This window comes from Pleurodeles waltl, chromosome 7 (genome assembly GCF_031143425.1).
Source record: "Pleurodeles waltl isolate 20211129_DDA chromosome 7, aPleWal1.hap1.20221129, whole genome shotgun sequence".
Classification (NCBI taxonomy): domain Eukaryota; kingdom Metazoa; phylum Chordata; class Amphibia; order Caudata; family Salamandridae; genus Pleurodeles; species Pleurodeles waltl.
In genome coordinates, this window is record NC_090446.1 from 945,396,163 (window position 1) to 945,415,620 (window position 19,458).

The window sequence follows — 19,458 nt, forward strand, 5'->3', positions numbered from 1 at the left end:
AAAGGGATATAGCCCTTTACTCTGAAATCCGTTTGCAGAGTGGGGAGGATGGGTGCGTCAGTAAGGAATCTGCAGCCAGATAGAGGCTATCAGATAAAGCATTACTGAAGTAACCTGTTCATTTGATAGAGACTTCCAGCCGCAGATTCCTTACCTTAGAATATGTACCAAAGCAGTACCTCCCGGAGTTGGGAAACCAACATGGATTTATGCAAGAAAATCATGTGGGACTGAAAAGGCAAAGTGCCTGTCTCACTTGACCTGACTATCCAATAAAAGTGCTTAGTAAACGTGTGCAGAGAAGCTCACGTTGATGGCGGACAGATATTCAGGAAGGGGACTTCACAAACTAACGCAGTTGTTGCAGCCTTGGCTCTGGTGGAGTGAGCATACAAACCTTCAAGAGGTTACTTTTTGGCCAATGAGTAGAAGATTTAGATGCAGAGCACTAACCATCATGAGATGGTCCATTTCTGGACAGCCTTTCCTTTTTTGGCTCTGACGTACCTCACAAAGAGTTTATCATCCACCCAGAACTCTCTTGTGCTGTCAAGGTAGAATGACAACCCTCTTTTTGGGTCCAGCCGATAGAGTGTCTCCTCTTCTTTAGATAGGTGAGGCAGTGGGTGAAAAGTAGGAAGGGTGAAGGACTGGCCTATAAGAAAGGGGGTTACCACCTTTACTCGGAATGCTGCTCTACTCAGTAGGACCAGTTTGTCTGGCTAGATAGTGAGGAACAGAGGTTGAAATGACAAAGCCTGTAGCGCACTGACCCTCCGGGCAGATGTATCGCTACTAGGAAGGCCGTTTTTACGGTAAGTAGTGTGGGAGGTAGCAGCCCAAAAGGAGCACACACTAGGAATGTGAGGACTAGATCAAGATTCCACTCTGGCATAATGAAGGGTTCAGTTGGGAACATGTGTTGGAGACCTTTTGCTTGAATGAGATTTTACCTTAAAAAACAAAAGACAAGAGGCGTCTAGTAGAGCAGGAAACAGTTTGCTTAAGCAAACATTATGGCCAGTTGCTCTGGAGTCATGAACATAAATTCTAGAGAGTGAATGTAAGTGGGCCCCAAGCTGACATGGACAAAAATGTAGGCCAGCGAATTCTTGTCCAGATGTCAAGTCTCCAGTCTGAGAAGCGTGTGGTGACCTTGTGTGCTGTGAGTGTTGCATCCTGATTGGCTGGGTGTACCTAACTACATGCACCATCTACCTTTATTGTGGTTTGGAATGTCCATGTCCCTCTGGCCATATGTGCTTTACTGGGGCCAGTCTCCTGGGCCTGTTGCAATATAGCTGCCTATCTGTGGGATCTTAATCTAAGATGTCCTGTGTGTGTGTTTGATTGTCAGTTAAATTTTATCTCACCTGTGATCTGTCAGCCATAACCTTCAGGCCTAGGTCGCAGGGCCTGCCTGACCGAATACCTTCATGCTAGAGTTGATGGAGAGTTCACAATGGGGAATCTAACAGTGGCAATGTGATTTTGTTTCAATGTGAAAATGTATCGTTCATATACAGAGATACCTTCTTATTGTACGCATCAACACAACCTTTAAAAAAAAATCTATATAGAATAGGTGACTTGAAGAGGGATGACTGGTCTGACAAACTCAGAAATACTGAGATTGCAGAATGATACACTTTCAAAGCACCCAAAGATGAGCCCCGCTGGCCTAACATAAGAATAAATAACAGAACCTGGGAAAGGGGTGCAGAAAGTGGATCAACTTCTCTTTCTATACACCATGGCACGAAATTGCTACAACAGCAACCAAGATATCATTATAAACTTTGGAAAGTAGGTTGAAAGCTGTGAACTGTTGCCGCTTGTAGGAAAATGGCTCCCTGTTGCAGTTACCCCTGACTTTTTGCCTGATATTGATATTGACTTGACTAATAAGTGTGCTGGGGCCCTGCTAACCAGGTCCCAGCACCAGTGTTTTTTCACTAAAAATGTACCATTATTTCCACAATTGGTACAACCCTGGCACACAGATAAGTCCCTTGTAAAAGGTACCTGTGGTACCAAGGGACCTGTGACCAGGGAAGGTCCCTAAGGGATGCAGCATGTGCTGTGCCGCCCTAGGGGGCACCTCACCTAATACATGCACACTGCCATTGCACATTGTGGGGAGAAAAGGGCAAAGTCGACATTGCATCCCTCTCAGGATGCCATGCACATAAAATACTGCCTGTGGCATAGGTAAGTCCCCCTCTAGCAGGCCTCACAGCCCTAGGGCAGGGTGCACTATACCACAGGTGAGGGCATATCTGCATGAGCACTATGCCCCTACAGTGTCTAAGTCCATTCTTAGACATTGTAAGTACAGGGTGGCAATATTAAGTATATGGTCTGGGAGCTTGTCAGAACTAACTCCACAGCTCCATCATGGCTACACTGAATACTTGGAAGTTGGGTGTCAAACTTCTCAGAATAATAAACCCACACTGATGCCAGTGCTGGATTTATTAAAAAATGCAAACAGACGGCACCTTAGAGATGCCCCCTGAATTTTACCCAATCCTTCAGTGCAGGACTGACTTGTCTGTGCCAGCCTGCCACTGAGACGAGTTTCTGACCACCTGGGGTGAGAGCCTTTGTGCTCTCTGGGGCCAGAAACAAAGCCTGCACTGGCTGGAGGTGCTTCACATCTCCCCGCGGCAGGAACTGTATCACCTAGCAGTGAGCCTCAAAGGCTCATGCTTTGTGTTACAATGCCCCAGGGCACTCCAGCTAGTGGAGATGCCAGCCCCCCGGACACAGCCCCCACTTTTGGCGGCAAGTCCAGAGGAGATAATGTGAAAATCAAGGAGGAGTCACCTACCAGTCAGGACAGCCCCTAAGGTGCCCTGAGGTCACCCCTGCCTTCAGAAATCCTCCATCATGAGTTTGGGGGATTCCCCTAATAGGAATAGGGATGTGCCCCCCTCCCCTCAGGTAGGAGGCACAAGGAGGGTGAAGCCACCCTCGAGGACAGTAGCATTGGCTACTGCCCCCCAGACCTAAACCCCCCCCCCCCTAAATGTAGTATTTAGGGGCGACCCAGAACCCAGAAAATCAGATTCCTGCAACCTGAAGAAAGAAGAAAGACTGCTGACCTGAAAGCCGAGCAGAGACGACAGAGACACCAACTGACTTGGCCCCAGCCCTACCGGCCTGTCTCCAGACTCAAAGACCCTGCACAGCGACGCATCCAGCGGGACCAGTGACGTCTGAGGACTCAGAGGACTGCCCTGCACCTAAAGTACAAAGAAACTCCAGAGAACAGCGGCATTGTTCAGAAACTGCAACAACTTTGCAACTTTGAAACAACTTTTAAAAAGACTCTCCCTTCCCTTCGACTTCACACTCTGCACCCGACACCCCTGGCTCGAGTTTGGAGAAACCAACAACACAGAGAGGACTCCCAGGCGACTCCAACGACGTGGACACCATGAGTCGACCCCCCTGCACCCCCACAGCGACGCCTGCAGAGAGGACAGTGACTGCCTGGTAACAAAGGAACCCGATGCCTGGACCAAGCACTGCACCCGCAGCCCCAGGGACTGAGAGGAACCACCTACCAGTGCAGGAGTGACTAGCAGGTGGCCCTCATCCTAGCCCAGTTGGTGGCTGGCCCGAGAAGCCCCCCTGTGCCCTACCTGCATCACCTAAGTGACTCTCGGGTCCCTCCATGCTTTCAATAGCAAACCAGATGCCTATTTTGCCTACTGCACCCGGCTACCCCTGTGCCGCTGAGGGTGTGTTTTGTGGGCTTGTGTGTGTCCCCCCCAGTGCTCTACAAAACGCCCCTGGTCTGCTCTCCGAGGACGCAGGTACTTACCTGTAAGCAGACTAGGGCCGGAGCACCCATGTTCTTCATAGGCGCCTATGTGTTTTGGGCCCTCCTTTGACCTCTGCACCTGACCGGCCCTGTGATGCTGGTGCTGTGCCTTTGGGGTTGCCTTGAACCGCCAACGGTGGGCTGCCTATGCCCAGGAGACTGACTGTGTAAGTGGTTTACCTACCTGAAAAACTAACCAAAACCTACCTCCCCCAGGAACTGTTGATTTTTGCAGTGTCTACTTTTAAAATAGCTTATTGCCATTTTAACCAAAACTGTGTGTACTACCTTTTTAAATCAAAGTTCTATACTTACCTGTGTGAAGTACCTTGCATTTTATGTACTTACCTCAAATCTTGGATCTTGTGATTCCAAAATAAATTAAGAAAATATATTTTTCTATATAAAAACTATTGGTCTGGAGTTAAGTCTTCGAGTGTGTGTTCCTCATTTATTGCCTGTATGTGTACAACAAATGCTTAACACTACTCTCTGATAAGCCTACTGCTCCACCACACTACCACAAAATATAGCATTAGTATTGTTAGACCTGACAGACTTAGGGTGGTCACCCCTAACTTTTTGCCTGCCTCCCTCCACTTTTTAGATTCTGTTTTTGCTGGATTTTAGACTCTGCACACTTTACCACTGCTGACCAGTGCTAAAGTGAATATGCTCTCTCCTTTTAAACATTATAAAATTGGATCATACCCAATTGGACTATTTAATTTACTTATAAGTCCCTAAAAGTGCACTATATGTTCCCAGGGCCTGTAGATTAAATGCTACTAGTGGGCCTGCAGCACTGGTGGTGCCACCCATTTCATTAGCCCCTTAGCCTTGTCTCAGGCCTGCCATTGCAAGGCCTGTGTGTGCAGATTCACTGCCAATTCAACTTGGCATTTAAAAGTACTTGCCAAGCCTAAAGTTCCCCTTTTTCTACATATAAGACTTCCCTAAGGTATGCCCTAGGTAACCCATAGGGCAGGGTGCTGTGTAGGCAAAAGGCAGGACATGTACCTATATAGTTTAAATGTCCTTGCAGGGAAAATTTAGTTTTTACAATACTGTGAGGCCTGCTCCCTTCACAGGCTAACATTGGGGCTGCCCTCATACATTGAATGGTAACTGCTGATCTGAAAGGAGTAGGAAGGTCATATTTAGTATTTCCAGAATGGTGATATAAAATCCTGCTGACTGGTGAAGTTGGATTTAATATTACTATTTTAGAAATGCCATTTTTAGAAAGTGAGCATTTCTCTGCACTTAAATATTTCTCTGTCTTAGAATCCACGTCTGGCTGGGTTTAGTTGACAGCTCCTCATTCACTGAGACACACCCCAAACACAGAATACTCAGCCTCACTTGCATACATCTGCATTTTGAATGGGTCTTCCTGGGCTGGGAGGGTACAGGGCCTGCCCTCACATAAAGGACTGCCACACCCCCTACTGGGACCCTGGCAGTCAGGATTGAACTGAAGGGGGACCTGGTGCACTTCTAAGCCACTCTTTGAAGTCTCCCCCACTTCAAAGGCACATTTGGGTATAGAAACAGGGCATGTGCCCCTACCAACTCAGACACTTCCTGGAGAAGAAGCTTATAATCAGAACCTCCACCCTGCCAAGAAGAACTGCCTGGCTGGCCAAAGGACTCACCTGACTGCTTTCTGTGAAGGACTGCTGCCTTGCTGTTGCCCTGCTGCCTTGCTGCTCCCTGGCTGAGGTGAAGAAGTGCTCTCCAAGGGCTTGGATAGAGCTTGCCTCCTGTTCCCTGAAGTCTCAGGACCAAAAAGACTTCATCTCTTCAAGAAGGACTCCTTGTGTGGCTAAATTCCACGTACAGCCTGCCAGAAATGGCGCACAGCCTGCACCAGGGGTGAAAATTTCACTGCATGATGAACCGCAAAGACGCAGCCTGACTTCACAACAAGATGATCGATGCAGCACCAGCGTAGTGACAGGAAATTCGACGCACAGCCGAGCCGGAACGATGCAGCATGACTTCCAGAGAGGAATCAACGCAGTGCCTGCTGTGCGGTACAAAATTCGACGCCACGCCCACCGGATTGACGCAGCTCCTTTGACTTCATCCTGCCAGTGCAGGAAATCCACGCATCGTCCTCGGGGCGTCTGAAAACCTCGCAACCTGAAGAGGATCCACGACCGAGCGCCGGAAATCGATGCACAGCCATCCCTGCGTTAAACTTAAAAGACTCGTCGCCGTGTGTGGCCCGAGCAATCGACGCACACCCTTTTGTTTCCACGCATCGCCTCCTCTGCAGTTCTTTGCGGAGATTTTTCACACAATCCAGGTACTTTTTGCTTGAAAGAGACTTTGGTGGTCATTATGAACACAGCGGAAACAACTGCTGTGTTCATGCTGGCAGTCAAAACAGTGATCGGCAGCAACCTCTGAACCCCGCCGGCCATATAATGAACATTTCTGTGAGCCGCTGGGCGGAAACCTTGTTTCCACCCACAGGCTCACAGAAAGGCTCAGCCTCTGTGCGGCAGGTGCAGTTGCACCCGTCGTGCAGATCACTGCCTGAAAATCGGGCAGTGACCTGCGTGACGGGGCTCTGCACCGGGGCCCCTGCACTGCCCATGCAAAGTGCATGGGCAGTGCAGGGGCACCCCCTCGGCCAGCCTTTTCCTGGTGGGATATCCCACCAGGAAAAGGCTGATGGGAATTGAAACATTATCCGCAGGTTAGCGCAGCTACCCTGGCGGATGGTGTTTCAACCCGCCGCCAGGCTGCCTGACGGCGGGAGCCTGGTGGTGTGTGACGGCTGCCGCTGGCAGCCGTCACCATGTACATTATATGGCGGTTCGGCCCGCCACTGACGGCATGGCGGGCCAAACCGCCATGATCATAATGAGGGCCTTTGTTTGCTTTTAAAAGACTTAAGACACTTTATATCACTTTTCAGTGATATCTCAAAATTTACTTATTGCATTTTAATCGTTTTGCCCTGCATATTATCAGTTACTGTAGGAGGCTGGACTGGCTTGTAGTGAGTACCTAGGGGTACTTGCACCTTGCACCAGGCCCAGTTATCCCTTATTAGTGTATAGGGTGTCTAGCAGCTTAGGCTGATAGATAATGGTAGCTTAGCAGAGCAGCTTAGGCTGAACTAGGAGACGTGTGAAGCTACTACAGTACCACTTAGTGTCATATGCACAATATCATAAGAAAACACAATACACAGTTATACTAAAAATAAAGGTACTTTATTTTTATGACAATATGCCAAAGTATCTTAGAGTGTACCCTCAGTGAGAGGATAGGAAATATACACAAGATATATATACACAATAGCAAAAATATGCAGTATAGTCTTAGAAAACAGTGCAAACAATGTATAGTTACAATAGGATGCAATGGGGGAACATAGGGATAGGGGCAACACAAACCATATACTCCAAAAGTGGAATGCGAACCACGAATGGACCCCAAACCTATGTGACCTTGTAGAGGGTCGCTGGGACTATTAGAAAATAGTGAGAGTTAGAAAAATAACCCTTCCCAAGACCCTGAAAAGTGAGTGCAAAGTGCACTAAAGTTCCCCTAAGGACAAAGAAGTCGTGTTAGAGGAATAATGCAGGAAAGACACAAACCAGCAATGCAACAACTGTGGATTTCCAATCTAGGGTACCTGTGGAACAAGGGGACCAAGTCCAAAAGTCACAAGCAAGTCGGAGATGGGCAGATGCCCAGGAAATGCCAGCTGCGGGTGCAAAGAAGCTTCTACTGGACAGAAAAAGCTGAGGTTTCTGCAGGAACGAAAAGGGCTAGAGACTTCCCCTTTGGTGGACGGATCCCTCTCGCCGTGGAGAGTTGTGCAGAAGTGTTTTCCCGCCAAAAGAACGCCAACAAGCCTTGCTAGCTGCAAATCGTACAGTTAGCGTTTTTGGACGCTGCTGTGGCCCTGGAGGGACCAGGAGGTCGCAAATTGGACCAGGTGAGAGAGGGGACGTCGAGCAAGACAAGGAACCCTCTCTAAAGCAGGTAGCACCCAGAGAAGTGCCAGAAACAGGCACTACGAGGATGCGTGAAACGGTGCTCACCCGAAGTCGCACAAAGAAGTCCCACGTCGCCGGAGACCAACTTAGAAAGTCGTGCAATGCAGGTTAGAGTGCCGTGGACCCAGGCTTGGCTGTGCACAAAGGATTTCCGCCGGAAGTGCACAGGGGCCGGAGTAGTTGCAAAAGTCGCGGTTCCCAGCAATGCAGCCCAGCGAGGTGAGGCAAGGACTTACCTCCACCAAACTTGGACTGAAGAGTCACTGGACTGTGGGAGTCACTTGGACAGAGTCGCTGGATTCGAGGGACCTCGCTCATCGTGCTGAGAGGATACCCAAGGGACCAGTAAAGCAGCTTTTTGGTGCCTGCGGTTGCAGGGGGAAGATTCCGTCGACCCACGGGAGATTTCTTCGGAGCTTCTGGTGCAGAGAGGAGGCAGACTACCCCCACAGCATGCACCACCAGGAAAACAGTCGAGAAGGCGGCAGGATCAGCGTTACAGAGTTGCAGTAGTCGTCTTTGCTACTATGTTGCAGGTTTGCAGGCTTCCAGCGCGGTCAGCAGTCGATTCCTTGGCAGAAGGTGAGGAGAGATGCAGAGGAACTCGGATGAGCTCTTGCATTCGTTATCTAAAGTTTCCCCAGAGACAGAGACCCTAAATAGCCAGAAAAGAGGGTTTGGCTACCTAGGAGAGAGGATAGGCTACTAACACCTGAAGGAGCCTATCAGAAGGAGTCTCTGACGTCACCTGGTGGCACTGGCCACTCAGAGCAGTCCAGTGTGCCAGCAGCACCTCTGTTTCCAAGATGGCAGAGGTCTGGAGCACACTGGAGGAGCTCTGGACACCTCCCAGGGGAGGTGCAGGTCAGGGGAGTGGGGCTAAGGGGTCCCCTGAACCGGTGTAGACTGGCTTATGCAGAATTGGGCACATCTGTGCCCAACAAAGCATTTCCAGAGGCTGGGGGAGGCTACTCCTCCCCTGCCTTCACACCATTTTCCAAAGGGAGAGGGTGTAAAACCCTCTCTCAGAGGAAGTCCTTTGTTCCGCCATCCTGGGCCAGGCCTGGCTGGACCCCAGGAGGGCAGATGCCTGTCTGAGGGGTTGGCAGCAGCAGCAGGGATGGGGAGGAGTAGCCTCCCCCAGCCTCTGGAAATGCTTTGATGGGCACAGATGGTGCCCATCTCTGCATAAGCCAGTATACACCGGTTCAGGGAACCCCCAGCCCTGCTCTGGCGCGAAACTGGACAAAGGAAAAGGGAGTGTCCACTCCCCTGACCTGCACCTCCCCTGGGAGGTGCCCAGGGCTCCTCCAGTGTGCTCCAGACCTCTGCCATATTGGAAACAGAGGTGCTGCTGGCACACTGGACTGCTCTGAGTGGCCAGTGCCAGCAGGTGACGTCAGAGACTCCTTCTGATAGGCTCCTTCAGGTGTTGCTAGCCTATCCTCTCTCCTAAGTAGCCAAACCTCCTTTTCTGGCTATTTAGGGTCTCTGCTTTGGGGAATTCTTTAGATAACAATGCAAGAGCTCATCAGAGTTCCTCTGCATCTCTCTCTTCACCTTCTGCAAAGGAATCGACTGCTGACCGCCCTGGAAGCCTACAAAACTGCAACAAAGTAGCAAAGACGACTACTGCGACCTTGTAACACTGATCCTGCCGCCTTCTCGACTGTTTTCCTGGTGGTGCATGCTGTGGGGGTAGTCTGCCTCCTCTCTGCACTAGAAGCTCCGAAGAAATCTCCTGTGGGTCGACAGAATCTTCCCCCTGCAACCGCAGGCACCAAAGAACTGCATCACCTGTCCTCTGGGTCTCCTCTCAGCATGACGAGCGAGGTCCCTTGAACTCAGAAACTCTGTCCAAGTGACTCCCACAGTCCAGTGACTCTTCAGTCCAAGTTTGGTGGAGGTAAGTCCTTGCCTCCCCACGCTAGACTGCATTGCTGGGAACCACGTGTTTTGCAGCTACTCCGGCTCCTGTGCACTCTTCCAGGATTTCCTTTGTGCACAGCCAAGCCTGCTTCCCTGGCACTCTAACCTGCAGTGCACGACCTCCTGAGTTGTCCTCCGGCGTCTTGGGACCCTCTTTTGTGACTTCGGGTGAGCTCCGGTTCACTACATTTTGTAGTGCCTGTTCCGGCACTTCTGCGGGTGCAGCTTGCTTCTGAGAGGGCTCCTTGTCTTGTGGGGCGCCCCCTCTGTCCCCTCACGCAATTGGCGACATCCTGATTCCTCCTGGGCCACAGCAGCATCCAAAAACCCTAACCGCAACCCTTGCAGCTAGCAAGGCTTGTTTGCGGTCTTTCTGCACGGAAACACCTCTGCACAACTATTCACAACGTGGTACTTCCATCCTCCAAAGGGGAAGTTTCTAGCCCTCTTTGTTCTTGCAGAATCCACAGCTTCTACCATCCAGTGGCAGCTTCTTTGCACCCTCAGCTGGCATTTCCTGGGCATCTGCCCACTCTCGACTTTGTCGCGACTCTTGGACTTGGTCCCCTTCTTCCACAGGTACTCGAGTCCGGAAATCCACTTTGGTTGCTTTGCTGGTGTTGGTCTTCCTTGCAGAATTCCCCTATCACGACTTCTGTGCTCTCTGGGGAATATAGGTGCACTTTACACCTTCTTTTCAGGGTCTTGGGGTGGGCTATTTTTCTAACCCTCACTGTTTTCTTACAGCCCCAGCGACCCTCTACAAGCTCACATAGGTTTGGGGTCCATTCGTGGTTCACATCCACTTTTGGAGTATATGGTTTGTGTTGCCCCTATACCTATGTGCTCCTATTGCAATCTACTGTAACTTTACATTGCTTGCATTACTTCCTTTTGCTATTACTGCATATTTTTGGTATTGTGTACATATATCTTGTGTATATTTGGCATCCTCATACTGAGGGTTCTCACTGAGATACTTTTGGCATATTGTCATAAAAATAAAGTACCTTTATTTTTAGTATATCTGTGTATTGTGTTTTCTTATGATATTGTGCATATGACACCAGTGGTATAGTAGGAGCTTTGCATGTCTCCTAGTTCAGTCTAAGCTGATCTGCTATAGCTACCTTCTATCAGCCTAAGCTGCTAGAAACACCTCTTCTACACTAATAAGGGATAACTGGACATGGTACAGAGTGTAAGTACCCCTTGGTACCCACTACAAGCCAGGCCAGCCTCCTACACAATCTATAAAGGGAACTCTTGGACTCTGGGCACAATATCTCTCACTTTGAGATAGTATGTAAAGAGCCAACTTCGAACACCGCTCAATTGCCACAAATAAAGGCAAGTGTGCTCAGGTTTGGGTGCAGATCCTTGCCCTGTTGATGCGAAAGAAGATCCTTCTACAGTGGCAGCCTGATCAGAAGACCAGTGATCAAGGTCAACAGCTCGGGATACCAAACTCTCCATGCCCAGTCCGGAGCCACAAGAATAAACTGGGCCCAGTCCTTCTTGATCTTCTTCAGAACCTTGAGCAGGAGTGGTTGTAATGATATCTGTATTTGACCACTGTCTCCATCTTGTGTCTTGGCAATTGAGTCTATTTTGAGCTTAACTTAGTTTCAAACAACTTCACATTGGTGATGGATGCAGGTATTTTTCTGACAACAAACTTGGCAACATGTTTTTCGGTCATGTTTTTACTCTTCATACTCTTCTCACCGAGGGCAAGTAAAAAACATGGGGGAGTGAAGAGCACAGATGATAAGAAGTACCAGAGGGGAATGTTTATGGTACAGCAGGGAACAGTTCAGTCTTGGGAGCACACCTTGGGATATGGCCAAATCTCTAACGTGCTCTTTCAACACGGATTGGTACGGCCAGCATTTGAACTACAACTTACTGAAGATAGAGGGGGGGATTGCTAGAATTCTCCTCTCCAGCTTGTTTAAAGTATATAAGAGGAGGAATGTAGACGACTGTGAAAACTAAACTCGGGTCGGGAAAGGGACGCCTTTGCCCACCGTCACTCCCATTGTGGGTAGTTCTCTCTTCACGGTCGACTGGGTTCACAGCCTGTTGCTGGCAAAGAGATGAAGATGGCAAGCCCCATGGTGATGCATTATTTTTAATTCTTATTTTTAGCTTTGCATTGTGAATGAATATATAATCACTGTATATGCAGATATATAGGGGGTCATTCTGACCCTGGCGGTCATTGACCGCCAGGGTTAACGACTGCGGGAGCACCGCCAACAGGCTGGCGGTGCTCCCAAGGGCATTCTGACCGCGGCGGTATGGCCGCGGTCAGAAACGGAAAACCGGCGGTCTCCCGACGGTTTTCCGCTGCCCTGAGGAATCCTCCATGGCGGCGCAGCTTGCTGCGCCGCCATGGGGATTCCGACCCCCTCACCGCCATCCTGTTCCTGGCGGTTTTGCCCGCCAGGAACAGGATGGCGGTGAGGGGTGTCGTGGGGCCCCTGTGGGCCCCTGCAGTGCCCATGCCAATGGCATGGGCACTGCAGGGGCCCCCGTAAGAGGGCCCCTAAAAGATTTTCAGTGTGGGCTGGCGGGCGGCCTTCTGGCGGTCGCCCGCCAGCCCAGCGGGAAACACATAATAACCGTGGCGGTCTTCTGACCGCGTAGCGGTATTCTGTTGGGGGAACTTTGGCGGGCGGCCTCCGCCGCCCGCCAAAGTTAGAATCACCCCCATAATCCATTATTAAAGTAGTGTATTTTCATTGTTTATTTCTATGCTTTGATCATTCTTGGAGGTGGATTCGTGTTGGTGCATTTGACCTGCATGTTTCCTCTATTCAAATCTTAAAAAGTGCTTTAATAAATGTATTACTCAGACTAAGAGCTCTGCACTATTGGAATTCCTTTTATATGTGTTTTTTCTCAGTCTGAAGTAGAAGCAAAACACTTATTTCACTGCTGTGACTACCTTCAAATGTGCACTTGTGTTGTACATAATTGACCTCCTTATTCAAACCTTGCAAAGTGCATTAATAAATGCATTTTTCGGACTGAGGGTGTTGCATACCAGAAATTCCATTCAGTATTTTTGTATCTCCTCATAGTCTGCAGTAAGGCAAAACACTTTGCCGTAGTCGGCGGAGGAGGGAAAAAGGTTAAAAGTACAAGTTACCTACCTTCAGTAACGAAATATCTGGTAGAGACATATTCTAGTTGCACATTCCTTACCTTTGAATTTCCCCATACGTCAGACTGGATCAGGATAATTTTTCTTTGAGCAGTACCTCTGCGCGGCGTCAGGTGGCGTTGGTTGACCCCTAGGGCGTCGTTGGCATCGTGCTTGCCATGATGATGTCACAGTCGTTGTAGGAGGCTGGCATGGCTTGTAGTGGGTACCAAGGGGTACTTACACTCTGTACCAGGTCCAGTTATCCCTTATTAGTGTAGAAGAGGTGTTTCTAGCAGCTTAGGCTGATAGAAGGTAGGTATAGCAGAGCAGCTTAGGCTGAACTAGGAGACATGCAAAGCTCCTACTATTCCACTGGTGTCATATGCACAATATCATAAGAAAACACAATACACAGATATACTAAAAATAAAGGTACTTTATTTTTATGACAATATGTCAAACGTATCTCAGTGAGTACCCTCAGTATGAGGATAGCAAATATACACAAGATATATGTACACTATACCAAAAATATGCAGTAATAGCAAAAGGAAGTAATGCAAGCAATGTATAGTCACAATAGATTGCAATAGGAGCACATAGGTATAGGGGCAACACAAACCATATACTCCAAAAGTGGAATGCGAACCACGAATGGACCACAAACCTATGCGAGCTTGTAGAGGGTCGCTGGGACTGTAAGAAAACAGTGAGGGTTAGAAAAATAGCCCACCCCAAGACCCTGAAAAGTAGGTGTAAAGTGCACCTATATTCCCCAGAGAGCACAGAAGTCGTGATAGAGGAATTCTGCAAGGAAGACCAACACCAGCAATGCAACAAAGGTGGATTTCTGGACAAGAGTACCTGTGGAACAAGGGGACCAAGTCCAAGAGTCGCAACAAAGTCGAGATTGGGCAGGTGCCCAGGAAATGCCAGCTGAGGGTGCAAAGAAGCTGCCACCGGATGGTAGAAGCTGTGGATTCTGCAAGAACGAAGAGGACTAGGAACTTCCCCTTTGGAGGATGGATGTCCCACGTTGTGAAGAAGCTTGCAGAGGTGTTCCCACGCAGAAAGACCGCAAACAAGCCTTGCTAGCTGCAAGGGTCGCGGTTAGAGTTTTTGAATGCTGCTGTGGCCCAGGAGGGAACAGGATGTCACCACTTGAATGAGGAGACAGTGAGGGCGCCCAGCAAGTAAGGGAACCCTCACAGAAGCAGGCAGCACCCGCAGAAGTGCCGGAAAAGGCACTACGAAGAGGAGTGAACCTGAGCTCACCCGAAGACACAAAAGGGAGTCCCACGACACCGGAGGACAACTCAGGAAGCTGTGCACTGCAGGTTAGTGTCGGGACCCAGGCTTGGCTGTGCCTAAAGGAAATCCTGGAAGAGTGCACATGAGCCGGAGCAGCTGCAAATCACGCGGTACCCAGCAATGCAGTCTAGCGTGGGAAGGCAAGGACTTACCTCCACCAAACTTGGACTGAAGAGTCACTGGACTGTGGGAGTCACTTGGACGGAGTTGCTGAGTTCTAGGGACCAAGCTCGTCGTGCTGAGAGGGGACCCAGAGGACAGGTGATGCAGTCTTTTGTTGCCTGCGATTGCAGGGGGAAGATTCCGTCGACCCACAGGAGATTTCTTCAGAACTCCTAGTGCAGAGAGGAGGCAGGCCACCCCCAGAGCATGCACCACCAGGAAACAGTTGAGAAGGCGGCAGGATCAGCGATACAAGGTTGCAGTAGTTGTCTTAGCTACATTGTTGCGGTTTTGCAGGCCTCCTGAGCAGTCAGCGGTCGATCCTTTGGCAGAAGGTGAAGAGAGAGATGCAGAGGAACTCTGATGAGCTCTTGCATTCGTTATCTAAAGAATTCCCCAAAGCAGAGACCCTAAATAGACAGAAAAGGAGGTTTGGCTACCTAGGAAGGAGGATAGGCTAGAAACACAGGTAAGAGCCTATCAGAAGGAGTCCCTGACGTCACCTGCTGTCACTGGCCACTCAGAGCAGTCCAGTGTGCCAGCAGCACCTCTGTTTCCACCATGGCAGAGGTCTGGAGCACACTGGAGGAGCTCTGGGCACCTCCCAGGGGAGATGCAGGTCAGAGGAGTGGTCACTCCCCTCTCCTTTGTCCAGTTTCGCGCCAGAGCAGGGCTGGGGGATCGCTGAACCGGTGAATACTGGCTTATGCAGAGATGGGTACCATCTGTGCCCATCAGAGCATTTCCAGAGGCTGGGAGAGGCTACTCCTCCCCAGCCCTGACACCTTTTTCCAAACGGAGAGGGTGTAACACCCTCTCTCTGAGGAAGTCCTTTGTTCTGCCTTCCTGGACCAGCCCTGGCTGGACCCCAGGAGGGCAGAAACCTGTCTGAGGGGTTGGCAGCAGCAGCAGCTGCAGTGAAACCCTGGGAAAGGCAGTTTGGCAGTACCCGGGTCTGTGCTAGAGACTCAGGGGATCATGGAATTGTCTGCCCAATGCCAGCATGGCATTGGGGTGACAATTCCATGATCTTAGACATGTTACATGGCCATGTTCGGAGTTACCATTGTGATGCTATACATAGGTAGTGACCTATGTATAGTGCACGCGTGAAATGGTGTCCCCGCACTCACAAAGTCCGGGGAATTTGCCCTGAACGATGTGGGGGCACCTTGGCTAGTGCCAGGGTGCCCACACACTAAGTAACTTAGCACCCAACCTTTCTCAGGTAAAGGTTAGACATATAGGTGACTTATAAGTTACTTAAGTGCAGTGGTAAATGGCTGTGAAATAACGTGGACGTTATTTCACTCAGGCTGCAGTGGCAGGCCTGTGTAAGAATTGTCAGAGCTCCCTATGGGTGGCAAAAGAAATGGTGCAGCTCATAGGGATCTCCTGGAACCCCAATACCCTGGGTACCTCAGTACCATATACTAGGGAATTATAAGGGTGTTCCAGTATGCCAATGTGAATTGGTGAAATTGGTCACTGTAGGAGGCTGGACTGGCTTGTAGTGAGTACCTAGGGGTACTTGCACCTTGCACCAGGCCCAGTTATCCCTTATTAGTATATAGGGTGTCTAGCTGCTTAGGCTGATAGATAATGGTAGCTTAGCAGAGCAGCTTAGGCTGAACTAGGAGACGAGTGAAGCTCCTACAGTACCACTAGTGTCATATGCACAATATCATAAGAAAACACAATACACAGATATACTAAAAATAAAGGTACTTTATTTTTATGACAATATGCCAAAAGTATCTCAGTGAGTACCCTCAGTATGAGGATAGCAAATATACACAAGATATATGTACACAATACCAAAATATGCAGTAATAGTATTAGAAAACAGTGCAAACAATGTATAGTTACAATAGGATGCAATGGGGACACATAGGGATAGGGGCAACACAAACCATATACTCCAAAAGTGGAATGCGAACCACGAATGGACCCCAAACCTATGTAACCTTGTAGAGGGTCGCTGGGACTATTAGAAAATAGTAAGGGTTAGAAAGATAGCCCACCCCAAGACCCTGAAAAGTGAGTGCAAAGTGCACTAAAGTTCCCCAAAGGACAAAGAAGTTGTGATAGGGGAATAAGGCAGGAAAGACACAAACCAACAATGCAACAACAATGGATTTCCAGTCGAGGGTACCTGTGGAACAAGGGGACCAAGTCCAAAAGTCACAAGCAAGTCGGAGATGGGCAGATGCCCAGGAAATGCCAGCTATGGGTGCAAAGAAGCTGCTACTGGACCGTAAAAGCTGGAGGTTCTGCAGGAACGACAAGGGCTAGAGACTTCCTCTTTGGAGGATGCATCCCCCACGCCGTGGAGAGTCGTGCAGATGTGTTTTCCTGCCGAAAGATCGCCAACAAGCCTTGCTAGCTGCAAATCGTGCGGTTAAGGTTTTTGGATACTGCTGTGGCCCAGGAGGGAACAGGATGTCGCCAATTGCATCTGGGAAAAGAGGGGGGCGTCGAGCAAGACAAGAAGCCCTCTCAGCAGCCGGCAGCACCTGCAGAAGTGCCAGAAACAGGCACTAAAAAGATGCGTGAAACGGTGCTCACACGAAGTCGCACAAAGGAGTCCCACGTCGCCAGAGGACAACTTAGGAGGTCATGCAATACAGGTTAGAGTGCCGTGGACCCAGACTGGACTGTGCACAAAGGATTTCCACCAGAAGGGCACGGAGGCCGGAGTAGCTGCAAAAGTCGCGGTTCCCAGCAATGCAGTCTGGCGTGGGGAGGCAAGGACTTACCTCCACCAAACTTGGACTGAAGAGTCACTGGACTGTGGGGGTCACTTGGACAGAGTTGCTGGATTCAAGGGACCTCGCTCGTCGTGCTGAGAGGAGACCCAGGGTACAGGTGATGCAGTTCTTTGGTGCCTGCGGTTGCAGGGGGACGATTCCGTCGACCCACGGGAGATTTCTTCGCAGCTTCTAGTGCAGAGAGGAGGCAGACTACCCCCACAGCATGCACCACCAGGAAAGCAGTAGAGAAGGCGGCAGGATCAGCGTTACACAGTTGCAGTAGTCGTCTTTGCTACTTTGTTGCAGTTTTGCAGGCTTCCAGCGCGGTCAGCAGTCGATTCCTTGGCAGAAGGTGAAGAGAGAGATGCAGAGGAACTCGGATGAGCTCTTGCATTCGTTATCTAAGGAATCCCAAGAGACAGAGACCCTAAATAGCCAGAAAAGAGGGTTTGGCTACCTAGGAGAGAGGATAGGCTAGCAACACCTGAAGGAGCCTATCACAAGGAGTCTCTGACGTCACCTGGTGGCACTGGCCACTCAGAGCAGTCCAGTGTGCCAGCAGCACCTCTGTTTCCAAGATGGCAGAGGTCTGGAGCACACTGGAGGAGCTCTGGGCACCTCCCAGGGGAGGTACAGGTCAGGGGAGTGGTCACTCCCCTTTCCTTTGGCCAGTTTCGCGCCAGAGCAGGGCTAAGGGGTCCCTGAACCGGTGTAGACTGGCTTATGCAGAATTGGGCACATCTGTGCCCAACAAAGCATTTCCAGAGGCTGGGGGAGGCTACTCCTCCCCTGCCTTCACACCATTTTCCAAAGGGAGAGAGTGTAACACCCTCTCTCAGAGGAAGTCCTTTGTTCTGCCATCCTGGGCCAGGCCTGGCTGGACCCCAGGAGGGCAGCTGCCTGTCTGAGGGGCTGGCAGCAGCAGCAGCTGCAGTGAAACCCCAGGAAGGGCAGTTTGGCAGTACCAGGGTCTGTGCTACAGACCACTGGGATCATGGGATTGTGCCAACTATGCCAGGACGGTATAGAGGGGGCAATTCCATGATCATAGACATGTTACATGGCCATATTCAGAGTTACCATTGTGAAGCTACATATAGGTAGTGACCTATATGTAGTGCACGCGTGTAATGGTGTCCCCGCACTCACAAAGTTCAGGGAATTGGCTCTGAACAATCTGGGGGCACCTTGGCTAGTGCCAGGGTGCCCTCACACTAAGTAACTTTGCACCTAACCTTTACCAGGTAAAGGTTAGACATATAGGTGACTTATATGTTACTTAAGTGCAGTGTAAAATGGCTGTGAAATAACGTGGACGTTATTTCACTCAGGCTGCAGTGGCAGGCCTGTGTAAGATTTGTCAGAGCTCCCTATGGGTGGCAAAAGAAATGCTGCAGCCCATAGGGATCTCCTGGAACCCCAATACCCTGGGTACCTCAGTACCATATACTAGGGAATTATAAGGGTGTTCCAGTAAGCCAATGTAAATTGGTAAAATTGGTCACTAGCCTGTTAGTGACAATTTGGAAAGAAATGAGAGAGCATAACCACTGAGGTTCTGGTTAGCAGAGCCTCAGTGAGACAGTTAGGCACCACACAGGGAACACATACATATAGGCCACAACTTATGAGCACTGGGGTCCTGACTAGCAGGGTCCCAGTGACACATAACAAACATACTGAAAACATAGGGTTTTCACTATGAGCACTGGGCCCTGTCTAGCAGGATCCCAGTGAGACAGGGAAAACACCCTGACATACACTCACAAACAGGCCAAAAGTGGGGGTAACAAGGCTAGAAAGAGGCTACTTTCTCACACAAGCCTTGCTAGTTGCAAAGCTTGCGATTAGGGTTTTTGGATGCTGCTGTGGCCCAGGAGGAACCAGGATGTCACCAATTGCGTGAGGGGACAGAGGGGGCGTCCAGCAAGACAAGGAGCCCTCTCAGAAGCAAGCAGCACCCGCAGAAGTGCCGGAAGAGGCACTACGAAGTGGAGTGAAATGGTGCTCACCCGAAGTTACACAAGAGAGTCCCACACCGCCGGAGGACAACTCAGGAGGTTGTGCAATGCAGGTTAGAGTGCCGTGGACCCAGGCTTGGTTGTGCACAAAGGAAATCTTCGTGGAGTGCACAGGAGCCGGAGTAGCTGCAAAACACGCGGTTCCCAGCAATGCAGTCTAGCGTGGGGAGGCAAGGACTTACCTCCACCAAACTTGGACTGAAGAGTCACTGGACTGTGGGAGTCACTTGGACAGAGTTGCTGAGTTCAAGGGACCTCGATCGTCGTGCTG

The 19,458-nt window shown here is 50.0% G+C and overlaps 1 protein-coding gene across 1 annotated transcript in view; it reads right to left on the reverse strand.

Moving 5' to 3' along the window:
- Positions 1-19,458, reverse strand: part of DNAH17 (dynein axonemal heavy chain 17) — a 7,556,186-nt gene that overhangs the window by 631,118 nt on the left and 6,905,610 nt on the right. The window lies entirely within an intron of this gene.